This window comes from Triticum urartu, chromosome 1 (genome assembly GCF_003073215.2).
Source record: "Triticum urartu cultivar G1812 chromosome 1, Tu2.1, whole genome shotgun sequence".
NCBI classification, from domain to species: domain Eukaryota; kingdom Viridiplantae; phylum Streptophyta; class Magnoliopsida; order Poales; family Poaceae; genus Triticum; species Triticum urartu.
The window spans coordinates 539987592-540006336 of NC_053022.1; the positions used below are offsets into that span (position 1 = coordinate 539987592).

General features: G+C 50.1%; 1 long non-coding RNA gene across 1 annotated transcript; it reads right to left on the minus strand.

Moving 5' to 3' along the window:
• Positions 1–1888: 1888 nt before the first annotated feature.
• Positions 1889–2849, minus strand: LOC125527713. Its single transcript, XR_007292230.1, has 4 exons — positions 2531–2849; positions 2366–2438; positions 2022–2095; positions 1889–1919 (listed from the first exon to the last, which is right to left on the minus strand). It is a non-coding gene; the product is annotated as an uncharacterized LOC125527713 (long non-coding RNA).
• Between the last annotated feature and the right edge of the window lie 15896 nt (positions 2850–18745).

The following is an 18745-nucleotide window of genomic DNA, read 5'->3' on the forward strand; positions in this document are numbered from 1 at the left end:
CAACCATTCGCGCGGCCGCAGAAAGCTAAGTCACGCAAAATTTTGAGTAATTTCGTTTACATAAATCTGTCTTCCTCAAAGGATCTCGTTCCTTGTATGGGAAACCTGCACGCAATGGAACCCTACCGCTATTAGTAACGCCCTTGCTCTGTTTCGAGCCCGCTCAACAGTTCAAGAGGCCGCGCTGAGAGCGGCAAGGTGGCCTACCCGCTATTAGCAACGCCCTTGTCTTGTCTCGAGTCCGCTCGACAGTTCAAGAGGACGCGCTGAGAGCGGCGAGGTGGTTTGCTCGGCAGCAAGCGCCCACCCCGGCAGGCTGCTAGGGATCCGTCCTCAAAGCACCCCAGCATGGGTTTACGCGCCGGCACCCTTATCCAACTATGCGTAGGGTGTGTACATACAAAGATAGATCCAACAGGAAGATAGCATGCTTCGTTTTAAAAGTACTGCAGAGTATATATTACATCAAATAAGTTGCTGCGGTTCTAACTTAAGGTAAATCTGTCTTGGTCATGAACTCACAGCGGCGATAAGAAACAGGGTGCCTAGTCCCGGCGCTGGCCCTCCACCCTCTTGATCCCGTCGACACAGTCGATGATGGGCTTGATACGCTCTTTGAGCGCCGCGAGGTCCGCCTCCTCCGGCAAGCTCTCCAGCGCGTCAGCAAAGTCAACGGTGGGGTTCCAGAACGCCACCTTGGTGAGCACCTTGGTCAAGGCACCCCGGCAAATCTTCCGAGCCTCATTAGCCAGATAAGTCGCCCGATTGGAGCGAAGCTAATCTAGGGCGTCGAGGATGCGTTCGAAGAACAAGGTCAGCCTGGCGTTGGGGCTTATGCTCCTGTCCTCGGAGAGCCTGACATTCGGCATGCCCATGGTGGCTAGCTGGGCGGTGAGCTTCCTCGCGACGTCGAGGAGGCGGCTGACCCAGAGCTCCACGCTAGCCACATAGTCCTCGTGGTTGGCGGCGTCATTCTTCCTCTGCTGCCTCTCGTCCGCCAGGGCCTGGTTCACGGTCTCCTCGCGGGCCTTGGCCTCCGAAAGCGTCCCCTCCAGGCCATCTAGCTTCAGCTTCAGGTCATTGATGGAGTCGTTGGCCTTGGAGAGTAGCTCGGCCTTGCCGAGGACCGAGGCCTGTACTAGAGACTGAGACAAACATGTGTATTGTGATTTAGAATATCATCCCTTAAATTCATCTTTGGCCAGAAAAATGTCAACAATCTATAAATTAGATGAGTCACTGGCTAGAAAAGAAACAAGTACGGGGCAATGTGAAGTGCTGAACAGACACATGAAGATTTGAGGTGTTATAATCATAGACGATTGTGTGCTGTTTCAGTAGCAGTCTCATGAAACCAAAAATCAACTCGGTTCTAGAAAAGATATCACTGGAAAATTGTTTAGCAGTATATTAACCAAAATGTCAACCTGGTGAACATTCTCTACTGACTATGTATGGTACGCCAGGTCACTGCACAAATAGTGCCGAAAGAAAAAAGGTCTAGTATGACCCGACCATATACTTCAAAATGAAATGCTTACAGTTGATAAGGAGGCCAACTTGCGTTTAAGAGTCTTAGATTCCCCAACTTTGAGCTTCTGGATGTCATTCTCCTTATCCGAGGAGTGCATTTCATTTAGCTCACCCTCAAGAACCAGTATCTTATTTGTGGATGCAGAAGCTTCTGCTTGCAATCTTCCAATCTCATCATCCTTCTTACGGGCTGCCACTTGCAGCTCCTCTATGTTTTGTTGAAGCTTCTGCACTGCTTCAGTGGCTTCCTTATCCTTGTTCCAGCATATGGTCTCATAGGTTCGCTTTAACTTTCTTAGATCTGATATTAAATCTCCGGAATTGTGGTCATGATCTGCAGTGTTTTCATTAAGCTCTACACAAGTTCCATCTTCCTTCAGTTGTGCCTAAACATTACAAAAAAGAAAAAGTAAGGACACAAAACAATGATTAAGAAAAAACAGCGACATTCACAAGCTGGACCGAATGCTTTTGGGATAATTAAGTACCAGCAGTTCTGAGTTTTCAGTGTGCAAAAGAGCTTCACAAGTTCTTGAATCCTCCAAATCACTCTCTAGCAGTTCTGCATTGGAGAGAAGGCATCAATAATGACATCAGTAGCAACATTAGGTGCCTTCTTCTACAGGTTATCGTCACCCCAAAGATATAAAACGGCACATCTAATCTTAATAGTCTCTTCTCCATCTAGCCGCGGCAGCGCCGAATGACCAACAGAACTGACATTTAGCAGGCACAGCATTGCAGCTCTTGTAAATCAACACAAATAGCTCCGCTAAATTTAGGCCGAAATATCTATGGACAGAAACGAAAGAGGGGCACAGTGTTTTCTGACCGGCGAGCTTGGGATTATCTCCAGGGAGCAGCTCCCTGCAGGCAGCCTCCCACCTGCTCCTGCTCAGCTCCGCCTTCCGGGATGAGAACACAAGCCGTCAATCAGGCGCAGGAGAAAACCCTAAGCGTAAGAGGACAGGAGCGGTCCGATGAATCAGATTCAGACCTGGTGGAGTCGGGAGTGGTTGATCTTGTCGCGGGCGTCCCAGAACTCGTGCTGGGTCCTGTTGCGCGCCTAAAGCCGCGCGCGGCCGGCGGCGAGTGCCTCGACCCGGTCGTAGATGCGCTGCCACTCGGCCCGCCCGCCGTCCCCCGGCCCCGCGGCGCCGCCAGAGCCGCAGCTCATCGATTCGGACGGCGTGGGTGTTGATTTTTCTCAATCTCGTGTGCGGCAATGCTCTCTGAAGACGGTGGTTAAACCCTGAGCAGCTCACGCCATTGGAGGAAGAGGACGGTGGACTCGTGGAGACTGGAGAGGTGAGGTGAGGCCGCGAGACATTTGGGGAGAAGACCGGACAGTCAGGAGCTGGCTCTTCACTTTTTTAGTCCTTTTCTTTTTGACATCTCGTGTTTATTTTTGGCCCTGGTACCAAAATGGACAAAAATAAACCAAAGGCAAAATAAATTAAAATAATAAACTCTCGGCCAAAGTATTTCACAGAAATAACTCTGTCGGGTAGCTCCCAATGTGTAGGCGCTTTGCGCTGTGTCGTAGCGTCGTATGCACAACATTCCTTAGCAACGTGGTGTTGTGGGGTCAGGTCATGCCCCAACCCGCGCTTAAGTAACGTCGTTCACGTAGGCGCTATACTATGGAGCGTAGAGCATAGCACCTAAGACGGCGCTATGTTCCTGTAATGGTTAGGCCACGAGGGTCGACCCACATCCCAACCCAACCTCATTTTTTCCCATGCGCACAAACGGAGAGGGAAGACTAGCGGCTAGGGTTCATGTCCCCCTCCCAAATCTTCTCCTAAATCGGCCAAATCTGAAGGAATCAGCTTGAGATTTGTTTCTGAAAACATCCCCTAAGGTATTCTTCCCGGGTCCCTTTCTTTTCACCCGAAAATTCCATCATATTTTGTCCTCTTTGTGCAAGTTTCGGTGAAACCCTAAGTCCTATTGGATTTTGAAATTGTTATGGAACAATGACATGATTGTTCGATCTGTGGCATTAGCATTGGTATAGTATTTATTGGGGAAAATTAGGAGGTTAATTTTGCTTAGAACCGAATGTACTATGGTAGTTGGTTTTGTTCAAATTAGAAACACGTGTAGAATTATGTCTATTTGTTTTAATATTTGTTCATATTAGGAAATATGTGTAGAAACCATGTCTCAAATATGTTCCACATGCTCACATAGTGCAATTTCTTATGGATTTCTATGAGATGCTCACATAGTGCAATGTCTTATCGTTTCAAAAATGTAGGATGGTGTCGCTTCTCGATGATTACTATGATGTTGAACACCAGGCCTATTTGATGGTGGAGAAGAAGATGATAATAATAGTACTCTTGGACTTGTATGTTTTCAATTTTGTATTGTTTCAAATGTGTAGGATATGTCGTAATACTCTGCAGAAGCTTGGACCCGTGAAGATTCAGTCTCACGGGGCCTCCTCGAGTGACATATGTCGTACGATGAGCAGTACACACCGTACATCAAGACTCTAGGACTCCTCCCATTCATCCAGCTTGTGAGCTGGTCGACTCCAAACCTGAACGCTGCGGCAATCACCGCGCCGCGCTTGTGGACCGGTGGGGGCCGAAGACGCACACTTTCCACCTCCGGACATGGGAGATGACCGTGACACTTCATTATGTTTCGATGATCCTTAGACTTCCTGTCGAGGGGAAGTCCTTGTGTATGAGCACATATTTTGATGGGTGACACAGATGGAGGCCCTTATTGGTATGGCTCCTGTGAAGGGTGAAGACAAGAGTAAAGAGAGAGTCCCAGCCGGTGCTACTTACATGTGGATCGTATAGAACTTTGCGCATTACCCTGTCCCAGCTATTGATGATGTGATTATGCTCGTGTACATGTTGTATGTTATCTCTAGGACTATATTTTCCAATGACAGTGACAGGACTGCTCAATGAATCTGGCTCAAGGTGTTGACTGTCTTGGACAACAAATTTAGCTGGGGTTCGGCGACACTGACCTACTTGTACTGACAGGTAGTCAATTATTCATTTTAAGTTTTTTTGTACATTACCGCTGCAAACATGTCTTTCTTTTGCGAAAAGGATCGGATCTATTATAAAGATTTACCGGAAGTACAATGTACCTCAAACAAAATAAAAATTATATCAAGGTTCATGGACCACCAAGCGACCATTGTCACCGCGAGAACGAGCCGCTGACGTGCCGTTGTCGCCGCTCCCATACCGAAGGTGACCTGACCTTGTCGATGAGAACCGGCAAGTCTTCGTGCACGTGCTCCTAAGAACCAGCGCCACGGAGCCGCAATAGTCGCCATTGAATTCTTGAATCGATGTGAAGAATCTTACACCAAATATCGCTATTGCGTACGCACGGCAAGAAACCCTAACCTCGCCACTCCAAGGAGTCGGCACGAATCTACGCCGGAGCTTCATTTAATCCGTCCCAACGGACGAACTTGAGAAGGATCGGAGCCCGGAGGACTGATTAGAAGATGGAGCGCCACCATCCGGCCAAACGTCGCTGCTATGAGGACTAAAACCCTATCTATCTACTAGTGGAAGCCAAGACACCAGGATTCTCTTCCCCACCACCGACCGTTGGAGCCGCAGGTGGAGACCACTGCGAACATGTCCTTAACTGAACCTTGTTTCCATTTATGTGCAGATGGACGACGCTTGTCGTAGGCCCTTAGCCACCATCTGAATTGGTGGCCTCGGTATGGAGTTAGGAACGTTTGCCAGTTGGACGTCCGAAAGAGGTATCGTACAAGGATTGAATCGATCGTAACAACCCTTTAAGGCTCCTCGCTTGAGGTCACAAGTGAGACGATGGATTGATAATGAATGTATGTGTACGATCAATGGATCGCATCGATTTAGAGCATCTCCATTTGTTGGCACTCCCAGGAGGCATTGCTTTCGCCGCTTGGGGGCTGCCGGCGAATTTTTTTGCTTGGGGGCGCAAATTTTTTCACTTGTTGCGCCCTTAGGAGCAGTGTTGAGGCTCAAGTAGGCAGCGGCATTTCGTCGAGTAGGTCACAGACGACGCCGTGGGCACGCTCCGGTGCATACAGGGCCTGCTCGCGGCGCAGTCCCTCCGTTTGGAGAGGTCATGGGAGGAGGCGAGGTCGTGCTCCATATACTCGAAGACGAGGTAGATGCTGGCGGAGGAGCGGGAGGTGACGAGGCCGTGGATGCCGATCACGTCCGCGCTGCCCCACGACATGCTGCTGGAGGTCTTCAGGGGGGCCGCCGGTGCGCGGCGGTGTGCCGCCGCTGGCGCTGCGTCGTGTCCCGCGCGCCCAGCCTCCCCGCCCCGCCACTTCGGCTTCTTCCGCAACCACGGCCCGTCCGCGCTGCCGCCGTTCGTCCTCGCCGCGGGCGTCGCGCTCGCGCCCCATCAACGGCGTCGGGTGTGCGCTCTCTGCCTACTGTGCCGCTGCGGGCATCCCCGCCGATTGCATCTCGCTGCAGCAGCTCATCCTCGTCGACTGACGCGGCCACCGCCTCCTCCTACGCGAGCTCTGTGGGAGGAGCAAGAACCAACCAGGGGGAGGAGCAAGAAACAGGGCGAGCACGGCGGCGAGGCTGAGGCTGCCGGGCAGCCGGGCGGCTGGGCGTGGGTGGCCAGGCGAGCACGGCGGCGTCCATCCTGGTGCTGGGTCAACGTCGGGCAGAGATGAGCGTACAGGCGAGCGTTGCAGCTAATAAAAAGGGAGGAGAGAGCAGAGAGACGCTGGCAGGTGGGCCAGCGCCTGCAAATGGCGAGATTAAGCCCTTCAGGTGCCCCCAGCTTTCTGGGTTTGCCTTGAGGAAGCCGGCTCAGTTTTTGGTCGAATCCGGCGAAAATTAAGAGGCTGGGGGTGCGAGTGGGAGGAATTTACTTGCCGGCCGTGAAAAAGTGCCCTGAGGAGGATTCTTGGGGGACTAGTGGAGATGCTTTTAGTGGCAGAGGCAGACCGCAGGCAGCAAGGCTATGGTCGAGGCCCGTCCATCGGCCTCGACCGGTTTGCATTGCGTTGCATGGTCCACACATCAATCGAGAGCTAGCTTGCTTGCTTGTTGCACTGTCAGCCAAGCCAGCGTTGGATTGACGACTATTGCATTTCATTTCAAGCATCCATCTCCAGTCCTCTCCACTCCACCCCACCATTTAATCGTGAGTGAATTCCGGTTTTTACCCCCTATTTTGAAAAATTTGACAGCATTTACCCCATCTAACGTGAATTTATCCGTTTTACCCTATTTAGCGAAATTGTTGTCACAATTTACCCTGTTTAATTTTTTTGTGTGTGTTATCATCAGCGGATCCCAATTATCTGGTCCAGCTAGCACGTCAGATTGACGGTTTTCTCCCTGCTGAACGTGTCCTTGTAGCTTCTCCCGACCGGTCCGGCCTTATATGAGCTCACCAGATCAGGTCGCTCATATCCAATACACAACGCTCGAGTTGGGCCGCACCATGTTGGCCTCCATTATTCATTGCACACATCACTCGTATTAATTCCTTTCAATCACACACACAATCCTGCCCCAAACCACTGCCTCCTTTGCTAGGATGGGGCAGGATGACGTAGCCGACGAACGGCAGGCAATGGGTGGCAGCCGGTATATGACATGTCTTCTCCACTCCCATATGCATGACCGCATTCCCAGTTTCTCACCCTTGGTAGTTAGGTTTGAAGAAGTATTCTGATGAGATGACTGAACTTGATTAGCATGACATGTTACCATTGAATAAATTACAGGAGAAATTGTTAATGATATAATCTGAAATCATGTATGTTTTTCTTCAGTATTATCATATACAACCTTAAGTATGGATGATTCTATGGATCAGATTAAAGTGATGTAAATATATGCATGACTTTGTGGATCAGATTAAAGTGGTGTAAATATACTGATATAATATGAAATCATGTATTTTCGAGCGAGCCTGGCGGGAGCGTGCAGCGGAAGCTTGGACGGGCGATGCATCAATTGGGGGTGAGCAACACAAGCGAGAAGCGACTGGAGGCGAGTGGCTGACTCGAGCGCTGTGTGTTGGACACGACATGAGCGGCCTTCATCGGGCCGGGCCGGTCAGGAGAAGCTGCGCGGCCCGGTTCAGCGGTGAGAAAAATAGCCAGGAAAAACTACTGATGTGGCATGCCAGCTGGACCAGACAATTGTGACACACAAATCAGAACGCTCACAAAATTTTAAACGGAGTAAATTATGGCAACAGTTTTGCTAAATGAGGTAAAACGGATGAAAACTCGCTAAATGGAGTAATTAGTGTCAAAAATGTCAAAATAAGGGGTAAAAGCCGGAATTCACTCTAAAAAATCGTCGATTGCGAGCGAGCCCAGGATTTACTCCTACCTAGCTGTTGGCATTTCAAGGATTTACTCTGAACTGAATCAAACCGAGCATATCTTTCCTGATGCCGATGGTGACGAACCGCGCCATAGGTCTGATGAAATTCACCTGCGACAGTCGCATGTCACTCGGCCCGCCCGCCGCCCCCCGCCGCCGCGCCGCCGCCACAGCCGCAACTCATCGATTCGGACGGCGTGGGTGTTGATTTTCTCAATCTCGTGCGCTATAATGCTCTCTGAAGATGCTAGTGAAACCCTGAGCAGCTCACGCCATTGGAGGAAGAGGACGGTGGACTCGTGGAGACCGGAGAGGCGAGAGTGAGACCGTGAGACATTTGGGTACAAGACAGGTCGTCCCTCTTTGCAGCTCCTTCAATTTTAGTCCTTTTTTATTTGACATCTCGTTTTTTACTTTTGATCCTGGTACCTAAAAGTATAGAAAAGAAATACTGATTGGGTATGCCTCTTTGAATATTACTGTTTTATTAGTAATTTCACCTATATTGACCTTCAATAGAAAAAAAAACTAGGAATTTATTTTTACTTCATATGATGCAATAAAATAAACTTGTTTTCCTGACTCACTTGTGTTTTAAGTTTTATTAAATGAAAATATTATTTGGCGAACGTCTGCCACGAGGCTGCCCACCTGCCTTTTACTTCTTTAGCTAAGTAAATATGCAAGTCCATCCGGAGACAGAGGTGGAGCCCACAATCTCCCCCTCAACCCTGTCGGAGAGCCTTGATGTCGATGGATGATGATCCCGATTTTGCCGTGCAGCTCCTGGAAGCGTACACGGCCAAGAGCCTTCGTCGGGATGTCAGTCTTCTACTCACTAGTCCTGATGAACTCCATGTCCACACACCATGCCCTTCTCGACATAGTTACCGTGCCTTTCTCGATGTGCTTGTTGCGGTCGTGAATCGCTTGTTTTTTGCAGAGGGAAAATGCCAATTTATTCTCAACAAAGATGAGTGCGGGGCAGTGTCTTGGTTCAGCATCTTGCCGAGAAGACTAGCTAGCTACCGTGATGTGTTCTCCATCTCGCACGAAGAAGTGGCGACAACCTTCTACCTCATCGATTGCCAGGTGATGAGACTGCTCCCGAGGAAGAACAACACGTAGAGTTGCACTTGTGGAGTCCACGTCACCAGCGTGGTCGGAGTTGCTGTAGCCGACCAGGTTCTCGTCGTCGCCACGGTGATACACACATCTATGTGTGATTGTGTCCACGATGTACCGAAGCAGTTGACGGCTGCAAGATGACCACTAGTGGTCTGCATGCACCTGCTCAGGAACCCTAGGGTGAATGAGATGTCCGTCTGGGTGTGCACGTGATACCCTAGGCTGCCGATGACGATTCGATAGAAAGTAGCGCCCACCAGCTTCTCCTTGCTCTCCTCGATGAGCTTCCACCGTGCCTCCATCGGGGAGTGCACGGCATGGCAATCTACCATGCCTGCTCGTCCAAACATCTTGGCAGCAAGGCCGCTTGAATGATCGTCGTGCGACCATGCTCCTAGTTCTCGTCCAACTCGAGGTATACTGGAGCAGCCCAGGTTGCTCATTCTGAAGAGCGCTTGATCCCCTCTTCAAGCAGAGCATCTCGACGTGCTCGACACCAGCGATGACGAGGTCCTCGACGTAGATGTCGACGATGAGCAGTGTCTCCCTGGTTCCATGTGTGTACACGCCGTGCTCGGGGGCGCTACAAGTGCAGGCGAGTGAGGCCAAGCTTGCATCTAGCTTGGCGTTCCACGCCCTCATTGTTTGTTGGAAACCGTAGAAGGCCTTGTGAAGCTTGTACATGCCCTGCTCGCATCCTTCGGCAATGAAGCTAGGTGGTTGGGAGACGTAGACCTCCTCCTCATGGTCACCGTTGAGGAACGTTTTACTTGATGTCCATGTGGTGGACCTCCCAGCCTCGATGTGCCGCTAGGGCAAGGATCAATTGACGGACTCGAGTCTTGCCACGGGTGTGAAGGCTTCCTCGAAGGCCACCCCTGCCCGGTGCACATACCCTTTTGCGATGAGTCGGACCTTGTGCTTGACGATGGCACAGTACTGGTCCTTCTTTACCTTGAACACTCACTTGAACCCAATAGCTCGATGTACTATAGGCAGCATGATGAGTATCCATGTAGCGTTGTCGTTGATTAATGATAGCTCGTCCAGTATTGCGCGGCGTCAGCAGTCCTCACTCTCCGCCACGGCGAACGAGGTCTTCTCCTCGCCGGCCATCGGATAAACACCTCATCGGCGTTGAGGCTCTCCGCCAATTGTGGTGGCTCCGTGAGAAGGTCAACGTGCATCGGTATCAGTGTGGGGGTGCCAACACTATCATCGGCGTTGATCATGTCTGACCGCGTTGTCGGTGGAGTTGCAAATTGAACCGACACGATCTCGCTTGGGGTGTCCGGGGTCAATGAGCGCGGGGCTGCTGTGCCTGCGATGCTCGGAGCCACTGGACATGGGGCCGCAGTGCTCGGGGTGGTTGTACCTAGGGTCGTTGAGCTCGGTGTCGTTTTGCCCAGAGTCGCTATCGTCCTCGGGGTTGCTGCTCAAACACCAACACTTGTGCACACCGTGTACTGTACGGTGAATGAGTTGCTCGATGGACCTCTCCCGGCGCCTCCCAGCTCCAACGCGCCTCTTAGTCAATGACAACGTCGCGGGAGATGTGCACGCATTTCGTGACAGGGTCCTATATCGTGTACACCTTGGAACCCGTCTCGTAGCCAGACAATAGCATCAAGGTGCTCCTATCGTCGAGCTTTTTCAGCTGTGATGACCGATGCAAGCGAAGACGCGAAGGAAGCGCGCGTCGGGCTTCCTCCCGTGCCACGCCTCATACGGTGTCATGCCGTTGTTGCTCCATGTCCAGTTTTATTATTGAGAGCATGACATTTTATTATTAATGACATGACATTTTCATTATAAAGAGGATGAAAATTTTAATGTTGAGAGGATTCCTTTTTTTATTGCATGGCATTTCTTTGGGCTTATCCAGCTAAAATGTTTATCTAGAGGAATGCTGTTATGTAAAGTATCACAATTTTTTAAATTATTTTCAAAGCATGGCATTTTTATAAATTTGTGTATATATTTATATAGAGGACAGGGCCGTTTCCAGGAATTCGGGGCCCCGGTGCGAAACACAGAATGGGGCCCTAAAATTTGGGTGCATAGTTGTTATTTCATGCACAATTTGTCCGTTTTACAAACCTAAAATGTAATATAAGTGGCTTCAAGCACTACACGAATTGTAGTTTTACAAAGATAATAAAACAAAACAAGATCAATCCTTGAATTTTAAATGATCGACTATCTTGGAAATCTTGGATGCGTGACAACATGAGCAAACAACAAAACGATGGATGAGCCAATGTGTATGTACACAAAAGATGATAACAATAATTATTATATGTATTAAGAAAAAGAATAAGAACGGAGGGAGGCTCCCCTCTGTCTTATTCTTATAACAATAATAATACTTATAATTATAAGTATTCGATATAGTGTTTACAAGATGAACAGATGTGAAAAAATTATAATTATTCAATATATTGTTTGCCAAAATGGATATGTATCCTAATTAATATAATTATTCAACAGGAAAAAGTAACATAAATTAGATAGGATTTTTAAAAATGAATTAGATAGGGTATTGGCTTAGGTACACCTAATTGATGAAGTAATGGATTAGTCGGTGTTATACACTGGCTCTCCACCAATGGCTGCTTTCTGGTTGGCGCCTCTAGCCGTGAATGAGAAAAGACGCCTACACGCGAAACAAGAGCTCTTGTTTCTCCCGAAAAAATAGAGAGAAAGGAAAAACAGCTCTCCCGGAATTTGTTTTGTTTTTCCCCTTCTCGATTGAGGGGGCTCACGGGGGGTTGTGTACTTGTGTGCCTCGAGCGATCGAACAAGAGAACCTCCAGCGACCAGCCCGAGAAGGCCCCAAACTGGAAGCTTCAGCGACCAGGCCTACAAGGCCGAAAGGAAAAGGCTCAAAATAGTGACTGTACAGCAATATGCGCCCAGAACTGGGGGCCTATAGGATTTGGGGGCCCTGTGCGGTCGCACAGCCCGCACAGGCCTGTGGACGGCCCTGATAGAGGATGACAATTTTAAAGTTTAGCATGAAAAAAAATTCTAGACCACCCAACATTTTTTGTTTTAAAGTTCTAGTGTAGCAATTTTATAAACAAAAAAACACTTGAACAACCAGAAACGGTCGTTGGGAGCTCCTCCCCCTGGCGAACGAATCGTCAGACGGGAGGCTTCAGATGGGTGTGAGCGTTTGGGGTGAGATGAGTGGTATTTACAGGCTTTCGATCGAGAGAGCTTGGCAGTGTTGCTTGCATGGTGACCACGCTGAGCTGAGCACAAGTGTAGTCTACACTGTGTAGACGTGGCTAGCTAGTGCGGAGCAAGCGTGCAACGCAGATTGGCTGAATTCATACAGGGAGTGTTTGGTTGCCGTTGTGAATAGTTCCTGCATCGCATACACTTCTCAACCTAGTCTGATTGAGCAAAATCAGACCCTAATACACCATCTGCTAGTTGTTTGGTTGCCTGTATCTAGTATCCGTGCATTAGGTAATACGCAAATGCACTTTGTTTGGTTGGCTGCATTGACCCAAGCGGCACATGAATACGGCGTTTGGTTGCATACGGCGTACATGTTGTGCTTACCTTGTACCCTAGTTGGTGAGCTTACCCATACCTAGCACACCAACGCCACAACACAGCAATGACGATGAACTGGACGAAGATGATGAAGTTCTTCAGTTTCAGCCCAAACTGACGATCCACCTTAACACCTTCAACCTTGCGACTGTCAACACTGCTGCCGTGCTTTTGCACCCACTCGGAGTAATCTTTTTCTGCTGCCTGCCTAGTCTTGAACCCTCTATGGGTGCTGTTGCTATACGATGCCACTTGTGCACTGGCTTCTTCCCATTAACTATAAACCTCTGGGACCTTACCGATGAACACGGCATACCACTTGCCCAGCCAATGCACAAGAGCAAGAGTTGAAGCAGCAAATCAATGGAGCACACAAGTAAAGCAAAGTAGCACACAAACAACAATGGAGCAAAAGAGAAGTAAAGAATGCATGATCATACGGCATAGCAAGTTCTTCCTAGCACTATCTTGGTGTTAACCTACCACCACATCCAAAAGAGGGTGTCGTCCTACCACCGCAAGTTCACCATCAGCGTGAGGGGTTAGTATATACCACCTCACCAAAATATACAGACCATCAAATAGTTTTCGAGCCCTAGCTACACAAAATGTATGTCGTCATCGTCATCGTCGTCGCCACCGCCATCGCCGTCGGGGATCATGCACGCTCACAGGCAGCACTACTCTAGTAGTAGTGCTTGCCTAGCCAGCTCCTGAGCCACAACACCCTCCGAGCGTCGGCCATGGCAACGAACCCAACACCCTGGGCCTTGTTGCCAAGCAGGTGGCTGAGAGCTGCCATGAGAGCCTCGTCGCTGAAGCCACCCTGGGTCATGACAGCGCCATACAGGTCAGGGTGGACGTCGAGGGGCTTGCACTCCCTGATGGCTGTTGCCACCTCCTTCACCGCCTCAGTCATGCTGCAAAAGATATTGATCTCCTCCTCCATCAGGCCTCCTCTCTTCCTCTTCCTATCATGGACTGGGTCAAATGGCTTGTCGAAGGGCTTCGCAGTGGGCTTGTTAGGGCCATCAAGGACCTCGACGTCCGGGGTCCCAGGGAAGTCTGGCATGGGAGAACCAAGAGGCTCCCCTGAGCCCATGGCATGCTTCCCAGGTGCCAGCCCGAAGGAGAAGATGTGCTGCATCTGGCTGTAGTTCTGGATGGTGTGTTGAGGAACTCAGCGTCCCTTGGGTGGTCCTAAGAATGAAACACAAGTGTTGTTAGTTGCGATTAGGAGTAGGCAATGGTGGACAGTATGAAAAGGAAGAGGGTTGTGAGCTAACCGCGACATGGCTGGCGTAGTGCTCTGGCTTCAGAACTATGGAGCAAGTGTTCTCATCCCATGAGGCGCCACTAAGGTCTCTCAGCTTGGACACTTGGATCCATCGACTTCTCCACTTCCTCAGGTGGTTGTACACCTGGGTGGCAGACACCTCTTGCCCACAGAACTCGAACACCTGCTTCACAACGGTGTTCAAGTGCACCTCCTTGAAGCCCTTGTCAGTCCTAACTCACTAGAGATGAGCTCACACATCTTGTTCAGCACGAACGTGGACATGAACGGCTGCCACTTCATGTTGTTCGACTTACCATCCTTCTTTGCCTTTGCTGCTGCTAGCTTGATTGCAGCGGCAGCAGCAGCAGGAGGAGTTGGCTCAACGAGCACTACTGAGACATAGAGGGAATTAGACGCGAACACCTCTGAATCAGGTGCCATCTCGGACATAGGCCACGAGTCCTCGACAAACGATGGAGCAAACTGTCTGTCGGACAGGACAAGGGCCTGACTAAGATCTTGCGTCTGCGTGGTCATGTCCTACAATCGTAGCACGCATTGACAGTAAGCATAGCACACAACATACCGGACAATCCATGAAAGTAGAAGCATACATGTACATGGTTCATCACTATCATGATTCAACACAAGCATAAGGTTCAACTTCAAACTCTACTACTAATCTAGCCTACCACATGCTTGAATATCTAGCCCTACCATAAATTGCAACCGCACCATAGCAATCAATCTTATCAGTTCACAGATCAGACCACTAATAAACCAAGCATTTAGATCAAACCCTAGCTGCAGCTGAAATCTAGCTAGAAGGAGCAGAGAGAAAGGGGGATTGAACTCACAGAGGCCATGGCTGCAGCTTGAGGACGAGGGAGGACGGTCGTGGAAGATCAACGCCGGCCGGTGAAGGAGCGCCGACGCCATGGACCACCGGCCGATGAAGATGCGCCGCTTACCTGCTCGTCGGTGCCGATGCGCGTCGGCAGGAAAGCTCGAACGGAGGGAGAATGGTGGCGGGAGTTGGGGCGGTAAGGAAGGGGTTAAATAGGGGTGGACTCGGCGGGAGGTGAGCCAAAATCCTCCCGCCGATTTTTCGATGACGCGGGCGAGCTCGCGCCATCTCCCCTGCTCGCACGAGGGGAGAAGCATGTCACCCTCCCCTGCCTCGCCCGAGCCAGGCTCGCGAGCTACCGTCGATTCGGCCGTTTCCCCTGGGTCTGGCCTGGACGTGCTTTGAGTTCCGTGCGATGCGGGCCACACAATAAACGCAGGCAACCAAACGGGTGACTTTCTTCCGTGCAGGTCAGGTTGGGCCTAATGCGGACAACCAAACACGCCCATAGGTGCCATCTTGTCGGGAGCACATCGCGTTTATGGAAGACAGGATGATGAGCAGAAATGGTCCACGCACTGCGCCACTACGCCACTCGATGCAAAACTGAAAGGGGATAATATATAGTGGAAAGTTTTAGTCGCGCTGAAAGCAACTCCAACTAGCATAACAATGCCGCGCGCACTAGATAGCTCTCTGCAGCACCGCAAGTGTCGAAAAATGCAGGTTAGGTAGAGATTTGTTAATTAAGCATCATGAAAAGGTTCCGTTGCTTTGCTACTAGTTAGTCCGGTCGCTTTGCAAGCCAAGCAAACATAAAACATCTGTTGTAATAAAGAGATGAATGTAAGAGTTAGAAATGTAAGTGGTTGGTGATAGAAGGTTCAGGCCTGCATGTCTGGCTCGGTGTATCTTCAGAACACTGGATCAGACGTTTGCCTCTACACATATGGATAGCTTCCATTTGCAGAGTCTATTATGCCACGATTAAGAGTAAAGTATTTGGACAACCATAGTGTTCTTTCTCAGCAAAAAATAAAAATAAAAATAAAAATAGACGTGCCACAAACGCTCCAGAATGATCAGCACTTTCCCAGGTCATCTTGTTCAGGGTTCAGCTAAGCGCGTCACACAAGGTTGTACTTTTTGCTAGTATGTTTCATTTTTTCTGAAAATGAGAATAACCCCCGGTCTTTGCATATCTATCTAATTATCTATGTGTTCATGGCCCCTAATATCGTGGCTCCTAATGAACGAGATCTGGCTCGGCCTAATGAATGATCTGGCTCGGCCATCTTCCTTTGTGTGGTCGCAGGATGCATGGATCCTGATGCAGCCTTCTGCTTAGAGCATCTTACAGGCGAGGACATCAAATCTGGCCTCACAAACATCCGTGGACGCGTCTTGGCGCTCCGCGGGCACACTGACCGGACACTTTTTATTTAAATGCGTTCACACCCATATATCTTAAATTTGGTCCCTCATATTTATGCAACACATGCAACATATAAAAAAACCTACCTAGATCAATGTAACACCACCAGATCTACCAAAATATGCAGTTTCCATCGAACAGTACTTAACACATAAGATAAAACACTAAATTAAACGGGGAACGGTGGAGGAAATCACTATTTCCTCGCCGGCCTGTTCCCTTGCGGTTAGCGGTGCTGCTTTCGCCGTCGGTGTAGGCGTCGGCCGCCGGAGGGTCGTTGTCGTCGGAGCTTGATTCGTCATTAACGTAGTCCGACAGGTCCATCTGCACACCGGCTAGACTCCAGAGGAAGTGCTCCTGCTCCTCGGCGTGCCTTCTCGCCTTCGTTGTCACCTGCGTCGCCGCCTCGTGCTCTGACACCTTGATGACAAGCCGGAGTGCTTTAGCGTTCTTCCGCCCGAGCCGCCACGCATCTGACTCCGCATTTTCAGGGAGTGGCGGAGGACAGACATGATGAGCGCGCATGTCCTTGGGATCAACCGATGCACGCGCGATTGCCCGACGCCTCACCAACGCGTCGCTCGCCACCAGCCTCTCCCCCATGCGTTGCCGCCCGCGCCTCCAACTCGGGCGTCCTCGACCGAGCCGACGTCGGCGAGGCCACAAGCACCCGACGGTGCCCATGGACGCCTTTCGAAGGTAGCTGAGATGTCATCGGGGAGGGGGGGGAGGGGGTGTGGGGGGTACCTAAACTGGGACGGAGCGGGCGGCGCTGCCATCGGTGCTGCATGCCAGATGGGAGGGCCCGACAACATCGCCCGCACTGCGACGGTGGGCGAAGGGGGATGGCGCGTCGCTCTGCGAGCCGCCACCGCTGTTGCCGCCCTGAGCGGCGCAAATGCGATGCGGAGAGTGACCGCATCGACGTCGCTCTCATAGCCACAGGAGCTGGAGCTGATACGATCATCTGTCGTGGGGCAGATCGGGAAAGGAGGTGATGGATTGGGAAGAGGAGTGAACAGAGAGTGGAATTGACTGAGCGGACTGCAGTCTAGGGTTCATCGAAGGGGGTATTTGTGGGTTCGGTGATGAGCCGGGCTGACATGGCGAAAGCGTCCGGACATGCCCGGGCCGTCTCATATCCGCCCTACATTTAAGCTGGATATGAGGGGTGTCGGACGGCCTGGCGTTTGAGGCCGATTTGAGGCGCCTGGATGGGTCGTTCTTTTTTTGACCGATCAGTGACCGGTCGGTTCACCTGGATGTTTGGGGACGGTTTGAGGTGCCTGACTATAGATGCTTTTAGTCTCTCTTGTGAGGGTTGCCCCGCCTGTCTCGTAGGACTGAGATATGAGTGTTGGGCCTTATTTTATTTTTTTGCAGGAAAACTTTCGTTCTATTGCTCTTCAATTATGGGTGTTGGGTCTTGTTTTGTGTTGCTGAGAAAGCTAGCCTGAGGATGCATGCTCTGCGGAGTCGGTCTGTAAACTGCTCTGAGCAATGCTTAATTGCTTAAATCCAATCTTTGAGCATGACTTTTTTTAGCTTATGAATGTTAGTGTCGATTTCACAAGTGGCATGATTTTAAATTTGAAACTCAAGTGAGTCAGGAGAACAAGTTTATTGGAATGCACCATAGGAAAAACAATTTTTTTACAAGAGTTTTGAGTGGGAACTAAATTTTGTAAGGCATGCAGTAAGATTTAATTCGTATTTTTTTATAAGAAGAGTCAATCTTATGAATCAAATGGCCAATATAAGAGAAATTACGTATGTACTAAAATTTGAAGAGGCATACTAATCAGTATTTTCTACCCCATCCGTTTTTAAATATAAGTTTTTTTAGAGATTTCTATGCGAACCACGTACAAATATATAAACACATATTTTAGAGTGGAGATTCACTCATTTTGCTTCTTCGTACGTAGGAGTAGTTCATATTGAAATTTGTAGAAAGCCTTACATTTAGGAATGAAAGGGAGTATACTTTCAGGTATCGGGGCACAAAAGTAGTGGGGAGGTGTAGAAGGGTTACGAGAAGCCCTGTTTTCCTCTCGTCCCTGGCGGAACCCTAGCCGCCGCTCTTCGGCGGCTCCCCTCCGCCGGCGACCTTGGTCGTCGGTGGTGAGGGGGGTCGCCAGATCCATGCGTGTGGATCGTTTTTACTCCCTCGCAGTCTAGGTTTTTAGATTGTTCATCGTCTTAGCTTCGGAGGCGACAATGACAGCGCTGAATAAAGATTTTTCGAATCCTTCCCTGACGTGGCCATCAGTCTTATGGTTGGGGATGGATTTGGAAACTAGTCTGTTCAAGTAAGGATGGCGTGGCGGCGGCGGCATCCTCGTGGTGGACCAGTGTCCTTGGGCTCCGTCGTTGCGACGACGTTTGCTCCAGCGTCGGCGTGGAGCTTGGGAGGTAGTCCAGGAGCGGATACAGATTGTAGTCTGCATCGACGACATCTGGAAGACGGAGCATGTGCTGGGCTTGTGGTTCGTGGATGGCAGGTATGGTTTCCTCCTTTGGCGTTTTAGTCGTGGTGTGGTGCCAGATCTGAAGTTCGATGGCGTGTCCGGGGTGTTGCCCAGGTCTGATTCGTT